Below are 14,625 nucleotides of genomic sequence, written 5' to 3' on the forward strand. Positions count from 1 at the left end.
GGATCCCCATGTCCCTCCCGCCGTCAATCCGCCATTCCCCAGCCCAGCGCTGAGGAAGTGGTAAATCGGAGACACTCACCCTTGTCTACACATTCTGCAGGTAGCGACCGAGCCAAGATTTATTTATTAGTCAAGCTGTGATTGATTTAGAGGAGATTTGCTTGCTGGAGTTAATTACAAGCAATAACTGGCTGCACTGGCTGCCCGGAAAGCCGGGCTGCTGCTCCAGGGACATCCTGGTTCGTGCCTGCCTCAACCCGGGCTTTGGGATCAGCTACCTGGGGCACAAGAAGCAGTTGTTGCTGAGAATAATCCCCTCGGTTTAATCAAGGTCCTGTCCCTGGAAGTGCTCAAGGCTCAAACCGCTTCAAAAAACCCAAACCGGGGAAAAAAGCAAACAAGCCAAAACCCCAAATGAGTAGAAAATCAGAACCAAGCTCTTTAAATGTCATCTCTCAAGGCAAATCCTTTCATGTCAAGTGTCAGTCCCAGGGGTTTTTGGGTTTTTTTGTGCTCATTATCAGTCTGCAAAGTCCCTGCTAGAGGGATGTTTCCTGCCCGGGAAGTGGGATTTGTCATGGAAAAGCTGACCCACCCAAGAGGGAGCAGGGAAAACATCCTGGCATGAGCATTCCAGGGGCACTGCCGTGCTCGGTGCTGGCACCAGTGGCACGGACTGAGTGTGCCCCAGGTCACCCCAGGGGTGACACATGCACAGCCACCGGTCTCTGGTGGCTCTCACGGGGCCTAAACTAATGAATGAATTAATTGTCTCTCCCTGGCTGGCTGTTTGGGTCAGGCTCCCAGCGCCCATCACAGTGAGAGCACCCCGGGGAGCCCTTTGTTCCACAGAGGTGAAAAACTGTACCCACAAAAAGAGCTCCCCCTGCGATCAATTCCCTCTAACAACTTTATTGATTAGCTGCAGCAACATCTCCCATTTATTAATTATGAAGAAGATGTTCCAGTGATTCTTTAAAGTTAACTGTTGTGCTTTCCCTCTGCCCTTGGGCCCCAGCCCTGCCCGGAGCAGAGTCCCCGTCCCTGGAGGGATTTAGAGCTTTGTGCATGTGGCTCTTGGAGACGTGGGGCAGTGCTGGGGGAACAGTTGGTCTCCATGACCTCGGGGGGCTTTTCCAGCCTTTAGAGATCCTGTCATTCCTCTAGGCCCTTCTTGCTCCAGGATCCCAGAGCCTGCCATGGTCCCACCCAGGACCGGAGGGGTGCTTTGTCCCAGATCCTCTGCACAGGGAACAACCGGGATGTGTCCGTGGCTTTGTTTGGGATCACTGACAGCAGAGGTGACAAATGTCAGCGCTGGGACCAGGAGTCCTTCACACACAGGGGACGTGCCCAAATCCAGCCTGGCAAGGGGCTGCTGCCACCTCTGCTCCAGCCACCCCAGAACCCCAATGTCACCGGGGCTGAGGGGGCTCATAAAGCACGGTCACACCGTAAATTAAATGAAGGAGTCAAGCGAGGGCAAGGAAGCCCAGGAGCAAGCTGGAAGCAGGGGTAAGGGAAGAAAAGGAAGGTCAGGAAGAGGGTAATTAAGGAAATGCAGCAAAGAGAAATTATACAAGAGAGGATTAGAAATGTACAATTGGTGTCGGTACCCGGGGCCATAAATCACCCTCGATGGGAAGGAGATGCTGAAGGAAGCCGAGGGTGATGCTGGACTGATTATGAGTTTGAAATATGGCACGTTGGCAAAAAATCCACAGCGATTTATCTTCTGTCACCAGCCATCCTGGGAAGGTGGCAGCCATCCCCACACAGCTCTTCTGAGACTGAAACTCCAGTGCTCAATTGATTTCTGAGCCTGCCAGCTGCCTGCGCTCGTCTGAGCAGGTAACAAATAACACGGGGAGGGAAAAATTGGGAAATTAAAGAGATCACAGTCCCAGCAGAACAAATGGATGGGGTGGAGGACAGGGATTTGGATACCACAGGCTCTATTTACACCCTGGAAGCAAAGAGAACCCCAAATAAGCCTTTAGCGTGGTGTCCTGGATATGCAAAGATTTAATAACTCGGATTTGCAGTCCTACCCACACAGAGCGATTGCCAGCCCGAGAGAAGGGTGAAAATCTATACTTTTAGCAAATATCTAGATCTAAAAATAAAAGGGGGATAGAAATCCTAGCAACGCAGAGGGGCTAGTCGGGAGGTGAATGAGATCTCTGATTAAAACATGAACATGCGCTGTAATTACGAAGCAAAGCCCCTCCATGGGCACAGTGCAGGGGCAGGGCTGGGAGCCAGTCAGGAGGGCCTGGGGAGGGCTGGAGATGCTGCAGTGCCGGTGGGAGGCAAAGCAGGAGCCTGAGAAAAGCTCCAGAAGGATCTGCTGGCAGGAAGCATAAACCAAAAATAGGCAGTGGCAGGAATCAAGCAGAGAGTGGGGAAAATGGAGATGGCGATCAATACCTGGAGACCAGGAACGCAGAGGATGTGAACAGTTTTTATTCCCGACCTGTGCAACCAGGACCTGAGCTGAAAACCTGATTTAAACCTGATTTAGAGAAATAGGTGTAGCTCAAACATGTCTAAAAATGAACCATGTAAATGAGGGCATTGAGTGCAAGGTGTCCCTGTGCCTTTGGCACTCGTGAGCTGCTCCCAGAGGCTGGGTGGGGGTACTGGCACAGGGAAAGGGGACCCTGGGGCATCTCTGCCCAACCACACGGGCACAGCCCCGTTCTGGGATCAGGGAATGTGCCTCTGTCCCAAGACAGTGACTGGCTGCTGCTGTTGCTGCTGCCCTGAGGGTGCTGGAGGGGGGGCATCTGGGGCTCCGGGGCATCCGGAGTGGCTGGGAAATGTCCGTGCTCCCGCACATCCATGGTGAGAAAGAAACGAGCAGGGATCAGAGCTGGAGAGGCATCGTCCCACAGAGAATGATCCCGGCACAGGGCTCGCTCCTGAGCACCTGGATCAGCCCCACGCCCACGGCAGGCCCAGACCTCCAGCCTGGGGTGCCACGGCCTCTCCAGGACACTTCACCGCCCTCACCGTTAGGAAAACTCCCGCCGTTTCCTAAAAATGTGAACCTAACTGGCCCTGGCAGTTCATTTCCCCATGAGAGCCCAGCAGCAGCGCAGTTTTCCTGTCATCCCACTTCCACCCCGGCTCAGTCTGGGACACAAGGAGGTCACAGGGAGCGGCTCGCTGGGGATCGCCGCGTTGGGGATCGCCATGGCCGGGATTAGAGCCGGGGAGCCCCAGGATCCAGGGTCCTCCCTCAGCACGGGAGCGCTGCTACATGAAACAGATGGTGAGGAAAACTGATTGGAGGAGGAGATTAATGATAACACCGATAGGAAACCAGATCGAAGGGATCAGGGCATAGCGGAGGGGCTGAGCGATAATTTGGAGCCTTGTGGGAAATGAGGAGGACAGATGCTCGCCTAAATTTGGGGATTAGGTTTTGTAGCCTAAAGAAGATGATAAATGAAATGATTACGGCATTAAAGTGCTGGTCCCCATGGACAAGCAGGTTGGGAAGACCCTTGGCATTAAGAGCCAGGGATGAGGGGAGAGGTCAGTTTTAGGGTACCCTGTCAAAGGTCATCTCCTGACTGCTGAGAGCTGCTTTACCCAGGGAAAATTCCTCCTTCAGGGGATCCAGGAGCATGGGACAAGGATCCTTTGGTCACAATTTATCAGGAAAGTTTAGCAAAAAAATGCTGTGTTTTTTGGGTTGTTTTTTTTCCCCCTTTTTATGTGGCTTGTGCACTATCTGGGCTTTGGGAAAATCATGGCATTTTAGTGGGACAGAGTTCCAGGGACATCTTACTGGGGTAGCTGGGAGGGCAAGGATGTGTGGAGCCACCAAGCCCAGCGAGGGTGCAGGTGCACGCTCAGCTCAGCCAGGTCCCCAGGCTCCACACTCCGAGCTTCCCTGAACAAAGAGGCGCTTTTGTTTCGGGGTTTTTTCCTGGCTTTTGCCCCAAACTTGGAGCCCGAGCAGCACCAAAGCAGACCCAAGGTGGGAACCCAGCCCGTTCAGAGGTACCTGGGGCTGCCGGAAGCCTGGGAGCTCCCGGCTCCGGAGGGAACATCCCTTAAGCCCCGCCGTGCTCTCCCTGCTAGGGTAACTAGCACACGGGCTGGAGATGAAGATCCGGCCCTGCCTGAGCTCCCTGTGCTGCAGCCCCGCTGTTCAGCAGCGCTCCAGTTAAAGAGTGTCCCGTGGAGAAGCTGCTGCTGATGTCCCAAAACGATGAGCAGGGAAGAGGTAAAAGCAGCAGCCCCTCTGCCGAAGAGGGAAGCGGCGTGGGAGAGCCCGGGGGCCAGGAGGAGGAGGAGGAGGAGGAGGAGGAAGAGGAGGAGAGGGAAGTGCTTTACAAGGGGAGCCTCTCCTCTCCGAGCACAAATATCTAAAAACTATTAATTTCGGGCAGCAGCTAGGAAGAAATACATGAAAGGGAAATTGATTTCTATTTAAATGGTATGTTTTCATCACCTTTTTTCAGAGCATGAACATTCATCTCCGAGTACCTGTGCTAATTGATTTCAAATGCAATTCAACACAATCGCTGTAGAATAATAAATCTGGGGGCCAAGGAGGGAGACGAGGGAGATCAGCATGGCTGGGAGAGGGAGAGCCCGCGGGCACAGGTCTGCTCTGAAAAGCATCCAGCTTTTAGGTGTTTATCCTCCGATAAATAATGGAACATGATACCCAAAAAGCTGCCCTGGGAAAATGGGCTAATGGAAGCCCCGGGTAAATGCAGGCGAGGCAGAGGGGAGCTGCTCCTGCCTCAGCATGGGGCACTTGTAGGGAGATACTGCGGTGCTGCAGCCTGTTGTGGTACTGAGGACTCGAAAGGAGGCTGCAAACTGGGCGGAGAACAGAAAATAGCCATCAGAATTACCTGCGGCCAAAAATACACCACACAGCCACCAGCTGAAAGAGCCTGACACATTTAGCTCATCAGGGAAAGAGGGGGAAATGCCCTGATAGCTGGATATGGGAACTTCTGCGGGAAAAATGACGCAATTACAAGGCACCTTTAACCTGAGGCTGCTCCGTAAGGGAAGAGTCCACAGATTGGAGCTATGGGGGAAGCTGTGCAAGCCCTTCCCACTGGCACAGGCACCAGTAGGAACAAGGAGTGAAATTCCAGGGCCTTTGGTAAATGAGCAATCTGTGAACTCAGTATGATAAAGCTCAATAGCAATATTCCCACGGAGTTATCCCCATTTACCCTGGCTGGTTTGGCTCCCAGCTCATCCGAGCCGTTTCACACATCCCCAGGAAGGGAAGAGGATGGATGTGGGCACTGCCCAGACTGGAGATGGTGCTGCAAATTCTCTGTTCTTTTGCTCTCTCCACTGCTGGGACAGAGACAGGCATTTTTGCTGGACTTTTCTGAAGCGATTTTTACGGGTATCATCTTTTTCCAGGACCTGTAACCTTGTCAGGGAGAGGGTTAGAGCTCAAACCCCACCTCCAAACCACTTGGAGCTCTTCTATTGATGCAGCTGGGACTGTAAGCAAAATAAACCCAGTGAAATAATGGCCAGTGGACAGGCAGAGACCGTGGAAAGGATATTGATTGGAACGGGGTCTCTTTTCTGCACAGCGCAGTGAGCTCCGAAGGGCTGAGCTTCAGGTAATTTCTAGCAAATAATGTGTTGTACACTGTTATTTGTGGATCCTGGAAATCAAACTGGAGCATCTGGGGCTCTTGTCTAACAAGTCCCTGTAGCTAGAACCAAGCAGCTGGTGCCTTGAGAGAGGAATAAAAGCAGCAAATCAGAAATAAATGGGAATAAAACAAAACCCAGCATGTTTGGCAGGGGTGGGATATGGGGTGCACCCCCAGGCGGCAGCACCTTCCCTGGGTCCATACTTCCTGCCAGGAAAAGGCCCTGGAACCCGAATGGGGTGAAGTTTTCCAGGTGCAGAGGTGCGAGGTGGGATGGGCCACAGGGCCACAGGCATGGGACAGCCGGGAACAGCAGCTCCTGGATGAAAATAGATGTATTTATTTACATTTACTGGAGCTGCCAAAGGATTTGGGGGCAGAAGGGACGGCAGGAGCCCTGCCAGCCCTGGCATCGCAGCTGGCTGCGCTCCGCCTGCCTCCCGCGCGGGTAACAAAGAGATTCCAGCGCCGGTTCAGAGGTGGGGAATTTGATAAACTGGCTCATATTTTTAAATGAACAAATGACACTTCATCGTGGCCATGACAGAGGGCTCGGCGCTGCTTTACAGTAATCTATGCCTTCTTTAACACACGGCTGCGATCCCGGCTGCCGGCAGATGAAGGATGGAGGAGCAGGCAAAAGGTTAATAGAGCATTGGGCCTTTTTTAATTGAAAAAATGACTGAGGGACCATGTAGCAGAGCGAGCAGTAATATTATTACAGGCTGTAAGTACTGTTCCAGAGACTTACTGTTCATCTGGGAGCAGAGTAATGAGCGCCGGGCCGCGGCTCCCGCTTCGGCCGGAATACCGATGGCTCGCCGGCAGGAACCAGCTGCCTCGGGAAAGGGACAGCACGGCCTAAATGTTCGTCTTCCTTTGAAGACTTTGAGTTTCTCCAGGAAGAAGTACCCAGGGTGCATGGCAAGGCTGATTCCTCCACACGATGCGGGGCCAGGATTTGTGGTTCAGGGGAGAGGCTGCAGGGAGCTGCCCCCTGATCCAGCCCGTGTGGCACAGGGTGTAAATCGGCACAGCTGCGTGCAACTCAGGGACTGACAGACCTTTACACCACCATGGACAGGGCCCTGTGTCCTTCCCTGGCACTGCTGGTGCTCCCTGCTGCCAGTCTGGCACAGGGCACAGCATGGAGCATTCCTGCACTGGGGCAGCCTGTGTCAATTCCTGAACTGGGATATCCCTGTGCTGAGCATCCCTGTGCCAATTCCTGCACTGGGATATCCCTGAGCCAGTTCCTGCACTGGGATATCCTGAGCCTGCAAGTAGAGAGAGGACGAGGGGAAGGAAGATGTCCTGGAGAAGCCGGCAGACGAGGGGAAGCGGCCTTTCAGCCTGCGGCAATGGAGGGAAGCCCATCCTGGGAGGAGGTTTATCCCGGAGCAGGGTCAGTGCCCGGCTCGGCTCGGCAGTGCCGACAGGGCTAATTGATGAGGAATTGCCACCGGAGCGCTGTGTCATCCCGAGGAGCTCAGCTCGGGGCTGGGGGAAGCAGGGCTGTTAAACAGGCTGTGGCAGCACTTTGGGCCACCAGGATTTATGCTCCACAGGAGCAGCTCTATCTGTCATCTGTGAAAAGCCTCATTTACAGAGAGACTCCGTCAGGAAAGGCAATCAGCCTGGAACCTGCTATGCTGGGAATTTATAACTGCCCCGGCAGGGAGAGCTCATCCCTCCCTCCTGCAGGAGCAGCGACAGGAGCTGCGGGACCCCTGGGATGGGTGTTGGCTCCCACAGGGAACCCCCAGCACCCCCTCAAAGAGCTCCAAGCCTGGGGAGTGAGCACGGTGATGGGAACCCCCATCTGTGGCACAGCTGGAAATGCTTCTGTTAGAAATTCTCTTAGGAATTCTGTCAGGAATACACAGACCTGAGTCAGGAGGGCAAAAGGGAATTCTCATGGAAAAAAGCAGGGAAAGGGAGGCAGGTTTTGCCTCACCTCTGGGCCTGCTGATGTCCCGGGGCTTTGCCTCTGGTGTGCAGAAGGATTTCCAAGCATGGGAATCCCAGAATGGCTTGATTGGGAAGGGGTCTTAAAGCCTATCCAGTGCCACTCCCTGCCATGGGCAGGGCCACCTTTCCCCAGCCCACGTGGCTCCAAGCCTCTCACCACAGCCGGGTGTGGAAGTCTTCTCCTTCCCAGGACCCCCGGGACCCCCGGCCCCTGCGGGGATGTGCTGTGCCACGGGGAGCGATGGGTGATCAAGGCTGCACGTGTTCCTGCGCCAGCAGAGCCCAGTCCTTCCGTGATGGACCTGAGAATAAAGCCCCTGACTGATGGATGGATGGCTAACATCATCATTTGTGCTGCATTTTCCTCTCCCGTGGAGGATGAGCTCCAGTTACTCCCATCCATCTCATTCTTTCAAGTCATCCTCATTCTGCAATTTCCCCTCGCCCCGAAAAGAGTCAAAGATCGATCCATTTCTTTCCAATTTCAGCTGGGGAGAGGCCGAGGATGCCTTTTGCCTCCCCCAGCACGTGCTTGTCCGCGTTCCTCCCCATCGAGAGCGGGAGCATGGCTGGCTGGGTATTGATCCCTCCCTGGGAAGTGCTGCAGCCCGTGCCCTGACCTCCTGCTCACCTGCCAGAGCCAAAACCAGCCGGCTGCAAGGCACAAAAGGAGTTTCTCCCCTCAAAAAGGCACAGAAAGGAGTAGGGAATAAATCCCGACAGGAGGAGGGTGAGCTCTGCCCACAACTGCAGTGAGTTGTGTTTGGTCTCTGCTGCTCTGTTCACAGCCAGGTGGGACCTCGAGGATGTGGCACTCAGATAAATATGGAATTCCCACCGTGAAACACCACAGACCCTAACATCTCTGCCACAGCACTGTCCCACTAAATCCACACTAAATCCACACTCCAACACATCCCTGTGGTGCCCCTTGCTGGGTCCGGTAACAAATCTCATTCTAGGTGTCATACAGCAGGTGTTAAATTAACAGAGACAGGGCTTAATGGCATTTGTGTCCCAGCAGGGAGCAGTTTGGATGCATTTTGGCTCCAGGAGCCGCCGGTGCTGCTTCCCAAAGTCCCTCTCTGCTAACAGGTGCTTTTACAAACATTGTTAAACGAGACGGATTCAAATTAGGCCTGGTTTTCCCACCTGATCAATAGATCTGAAAGGAAGGATGCCAAATATCTGGAGTTACTGTGCAGCACTGATGGCTGTCAGGACAATGGGCAGAGCGAAGACAAATACACACCTTTGCCTGGGTTATTACTTTAAGCCTGTTATTATCATTATTATGGGTGATTAAAAATCCCATTAATCAGATGCTAAATAGATTAAGCCCTATGAATTAATTTTCTGGAAATAACTAAGACAAACATTCTGTGCAGAGCTCATTTAATGAAATAGAAGCTGTTTATCTGCAAAATGAGGGCTCGAGCGTAGCTGAGCTTCAGCTGGAAAAATCCAGTACGGTGTGGGCACGGCGGGCACAGGCTGGAGCCAGCGCCGATTTTTTACCCATTCTAAGTAAAAGAAAAATCTCGCTGTAAGTAATTTATGATACATTACACAAAGAGCTCATTAGTGAGAGCTACCAAACAAAATTAGAGCCGGTTAGGAAATAATTCCTTGATTTAGTGTGTAAGCAGAGGTGGCTGAAGGACAGAGCGCTGAGCTCTGCTGGGCACGGCCCTGTGTGCTCCCCTGCCCAGGTGTGCACACCTGAGGGAGCTGGGCCCCCTCCTGCCCTCACTCTGCACCACCCCACGGACCTGACACACCTCGGGGTGTGATGGGAGCAGCAGCAGCAGCAGGAGGTTTCTAAGTTGTTTTCTTGGAAGCAATTCCATGGCTATGTCAGTTCATTAGCATGACTAATTGCTGACACTTTTTTAACGACTGTGTATCGCACAGTTCCACCTGCTGCTGGGTCCAGACAACTTTAGGCCTGTTCTGCTCTGGGGACCAAGAATGATGAGCTGGAAGGAGAATCTTAAGGCTGAATTAAGAATGTTAAGTATCAAACTATAAGAGATAAATAAAAATAAGATGTATGTCATGGTACGTTTGCAAAACAGGGGTAAGAACTGGAGCCAAGCAGAGGATTTTCTGCCTTATTTATGTGCAGCCCTGCACAACCTCCACCATTTCCCTGCGAGCAGGAGGCAACTGGGAGCCAAGACCCCTGGAAAACCATTTTCTCCTACCAAGAGTTCAACAAGATGGTTCTTATCAGCTTTGCCATTAATGACGATGGTATAGGAAATTAACATTAATTGAATTTTCACCACCATGTTTCCCTGTCACAACTCTGGAGTTGCCACGGAACAAAATGTTGGAACCAGTGGAGTAAAGAGGTTTCCCGGGGGTGAAATAAATATGAGAGCCATGCAGCTGTGGCAATGTCCTCATCCTGAAATTATTCAGCTGTCCCTGCTGCTATCCCAGCCCTGGAGTGACCGACATCCCGATCTCCAGGGCATTGCTCTGGTTCCTTTTCTGTTAAGAGGAGCTTCACAGCCCGGTATCCAACCCCCAAAGCATCACCAGGGACCAGGGGACCTTCCCTTTGCATCCATTTATAGCCTTGCCCAGAAAATGCCTGTGGAACTGCTGTTTCTCGTGTCTGTTTTAATAAACGGGTGTGTTTGTTATTGCTGTTGAAAGTTCCGTGTTTGGCCTTTTTAAGTCATTTGATTAGGAAGTAGAGAGAATATTTTAGCAGCAGAGAAGGCTCTCACAATCAGCACTAGGAGGAATAATCCAATTTTCTTGGCAAAGAAGGGCAAGGGTCCTTCTAGGAGGTCAAAGCTCCCTTAGCACAATTAGAACTTTAATTAATGAAATTGGTTGAGCCTCCACCAGCAGAAGCAGCGTATTTGTGGAGCTCTGGCAGTGGGGACAGCAGCTCCCTACTGGCTCTCCTGAGCACACCCTGGGCCCCCAGATGCTCCCAGAGCCTGCTGTAGAGGACATTTATTCCAGAGATACAACTTTGGGGCTCTTGGTTGAACATCAAGAGCCAGATTGGCCTCCCCAGCAGCTCTGTGAGGAGCGGCACAGCTCGCGGTGTGTCGTGCTGTTCAGACATGCTGTCTGCAATTAATATTGCATAATGGCCTCCTGATTCCTAAATTATGTATTTCTCCTTCTCAGCATCGTGTGGTTTTTTTACAGGGTTAATTATTTTCCATCATTCTGCCTTTAGCAACAGTCGTCTTAATTAAGGGGGCCAAGTTCCGCTCTCATTCCTGCCTGGCAGATCCTAATGAAATCAATGGAGCCGTGCGGTGTAAATGGGAGGGACGCCGGCCATCCAGTAAAAATAAAATGCTCCCTCTCTTGTTGATTAATGCATAAAATTAACCCAGGCCTAATCTCCAACTCCTGCCTGAGTGAATCACTGCAGAGCCCCCTCCTGGGGTGGTTTTCCAGGAGCAATTCTGTGCACACCAGCGGTGCTCTGCCACCACAGCAGCAGGTCCTGGGTGCCCTGGGTTTGAGAAACACGGCAGAAGGTCACAGCAAGACCCCAAGTCACTGTCACCTCTCCCTCCAGTGGCTCCAGACAGGGCTGAGCTGATCCCTGTCCCTGTGCTCCTGCCCAGGGCTCTGCCAGCAGGCAGCTCCCCAAAGCCATGTGCTGCTTGTTTCCAGGGGCCAAACACCTGAGGGAGGGATTTAAACCAGAGCCCCGTCCCTGGCAGTGCCCCCGGGCTCACTCCCTGCCTCTCCCCCCACACCCTGGCCTGCTGGCACCAAAAGGGCTGATCCCCAGTTATTCCTCCCTGGCTTGCATTTCCTGACAGCCCGACATTAAACCAGGCCCAGGCAGCCATGCAGGGGAGGCTCCAATAAGTGGATCCACATGCAATATTCATGGATGGCTTCAGAATAGTTACAGATCCATCACACTTGGCAGCGGGATGGGGACGGCGTGCTCTCCTAATGCTGGGCTTAAGCACCTTCTTGAACCCAAGCCCTGAGGATGGATGACGGCCTGGAGCCAGGGGTGCCGGCACGGTCCCACTGCTGGCCCATCCCCATCTGTCCTGCCAGAGCCCCCTGCCCGCTCCACAGTCCTCCTGCCACCTCAGGGAAGCCTTCTGGGGCCTGGGCCTGTGGGCATCCCTGGCCACCCCGTGATCCGCTGCTCCTGCTCTGGATAAAGCCCCCTCAACGCTGGGAAAACAAGGGAGCCACTGGAGCTTAATTCCCTCACTCCGGGAAAGGTTTGTTTACCAGCTTCTGGCCAGCACCACACTGCTCCTCCAAACCTGATCTCATCCCCCAGGATTAATTTTTTTACACAATCATTCCGCAGTCTGTGATAATCACTCCATAAAAAAAATGAAGAGATTTGGGATTTTTTTTCCAGCGCGGAGGATTAGGTCTAAAGACAAGTAATCTGCAAGAAGCTCAGCTGCATGCACACCACTAATCGCTCCGTACCCTTCCCAGCTTCAGCTCTTTCCTTAGGCTTTTGCACAGTGGGGCTGCCTGTCCTTGCTGAGCTCGGCTGACACAGGCAGGCAGACACATCCCCAGGGATGCCAGCCCGCAGCAGCAGCCTGGGCCAGCGGCAGTGCCACGAATCCCCACTGTGCCACGAATCCCTGTGCATCCCCATGGTGCCACGAATCCCTGTGTGTTCCCGTGGTGCCACGAATCCCTGTGCATCCCCATGGTGCCACGAATCCCTGTGCGTCCCCGTGGTGCCACGAATCCCTGTGGTGCCACGAATCCCTGTGCGTCCCCGCGGTGCCACGAATCCCTGTGCATCCCCGTACTGGGGACATGGCTGGGCTCATCACCTCTTTCTCCACTACAAAGAGGAGCCTCTGGAAGAGGCTCCCCGCTCTGGGATCTCTCCGGTTTGGAGCGATTGGCACGGGGAGACGTGAATGCAGTGCAACAAGCCAGGTGGGGGGATGGTTTTAAAATGTAATAAACTGTTTAAAGAAGTTATAAGCTTAAATCCTGAAGCCTTTAGTAAATTCCTGGTGGTTTAAGTGGGTGAAGTGTGAATAAGAACCTGGGAACTGGCAATTTCCCTGTTCCAGGGGGAGCTGTCTCTGTGTTCTCCTGAGCCCTGAGGAACCTCCTTCAGCTGCCAGTCTTGCCAAGCCTGGCTTAACTCACCTTGATCCTGCACTGAGCAGCAGTGAGGGGAGGAGGCAGCAACACACACCCCAATCCCTCCCTGTGGGCACACCAGGATTATTCCCATCATTTCCCACTGAGGCTTGGGACCGAATTCCCAAAGATTCCTGATGGGATGTGACCCTGTGCCTGGGGCTCAGCGGACTCCTGGCACTGCCAGAAGGGTGAGAGCTCACAGGCTGACAGAAAACACCACACGTTTTAGAGTCAGGTGGGGAGACGTGCCCGTTGTGCCCAGCAAGCATTTTTCCAAATATAATTAAGATAAGTACATCTCAGGGACGGCTCTGACCACAGGGGTAAGGATGCAACGCCAGGTTTTTAAAACAAAATAACATAAGCACTTAGAAAAGGACTAGAGCAGACTTTGGGTACTTACGTTCAAAATAATTGTCCCAGGAAACCCGATTCAGCAGCCACCCGGGCTGAAAGCACTTAGGCACACTCGGGCAGGCGTTCAACAAAGCATTTAGTGACCCCGGCGCTGCATCAGCAGGAATGCGGGGCTCCGGGCAGGGAGTGACTCAGGGAAACCGCGGGGCTCAGGCACACCCGGGGTTCCACCTGGGTCCCGCCTGCACACTGCCAGGGTCCCACCAGGGCCAGAGCCGGTGGTGCACGGGATCCCACCTGGATCCTGGATCCTGGATCCCACCCAGCCCTCACTGGGGTCCCGCCCAGCCCCAAGCACCCACGGCAGTGTCCCCGCTGTGCCCCCCGTTTGCCACCGGCTCCTGCCTCTGTGGCTGCTCCCACTGCCCTAAGGGCCGGGATGTGAGGGTTCCTCAGCCCAGCAGGGTATCCCAGGAGCCGCAGGAGCTCACTCCTCACACCCTTCCCCCGGGAATACCTTTGCAGTCCAAGTGGAGCTGCTGTAATCCAGCAGCCTGGAGGAGGGGGAATGCTGGTGGTAATAAATTCATGGATCTTCACAGCCCAGCAGGCTGACAAGCACCTGCTTTTAAAGAGACTGTAAAACCACTTGGAGTGCTGTGAGGCAGACCGAGACCCCCTTATGCTTGGAGACCCCAAACACCAGCTTCAAAGGAGGGAGGGAAATTTGGGTTAGATAGCCAGGAAAAAGTGGATTTCAGTGGGGGCAGGTCTTCAAAGCACAAGTTACCCACACCGTTATAAAGACCGTGTACCTTTTGCATGAATAAATCAAGAAGTGGGAACGTTTTCTAAGTGCACGCCCAACCTGACAGGTGGTTCCTCTGCTGGGCTGTAAAGCAGATCGATGCTCCTGGCTCCTCTCATGTGGTGCAGCCGTGCTTCTCCTCCATGGCACCCCTCCCTCCTGCAGTGCCATCCCTGCTGCCCAGGGGGCTCTGCCCCAGGACAGAGTGTCCGTGGGTGCCCGAGAGCGGGGTCTGTCCCAGTGCCCAGCTGAGAGCTCTCACACAGAAGGCACGTTTCTCCTTGGAGAGCCTCAGATCTCCAAGAGCTAACCAGGTTTCCTGCCACTGCTGGATTTTGCTGACTTTAGAGCCCGTGTTTCTCACCAGCCGAGGTCTCGGTGCACCTGGGGCTGTCCCAGGGCCGGTGGGAAGCTGCTGGCAGCCTTGGACACGTCCTCCCAAGCTGCCCCTTGTCCTCCAGGCAGCTTGCAGAGCACCCTGTGAGCAGTGAAAACATGGGCTGCCAGCCCTCTGGCCCCTCTGGAGCTGCCCACAGCCCCGAGCTGCCTAATTGAGGCAGGAGCGGTACCTGGGCCTCCCCACTCCTGCCGCAGCCTCCGGCGAGCCGAGCTCTGTGTCAATTACAGGAAAATCAATGAAGATACTGTTCAGGACTCCTTTTCACCATTCAGCACGGATGATATCCTTCACTT

This window comes from Hirundo rustica, chromosome Z (assembly GCF_015227805.2).
Source record: "Hirundo rustica isolate bHirRus1 chromosome Z, bHirRus1.pri.v3, whole genome shotgun sequence".
NCBI classification, from domain to species: domain Eukaryota; kingdom Metazoa; phylum Chordata; class Aves; order Passeriformes; family Hirundinidae; genus Hirundo; species Hirundo rustica.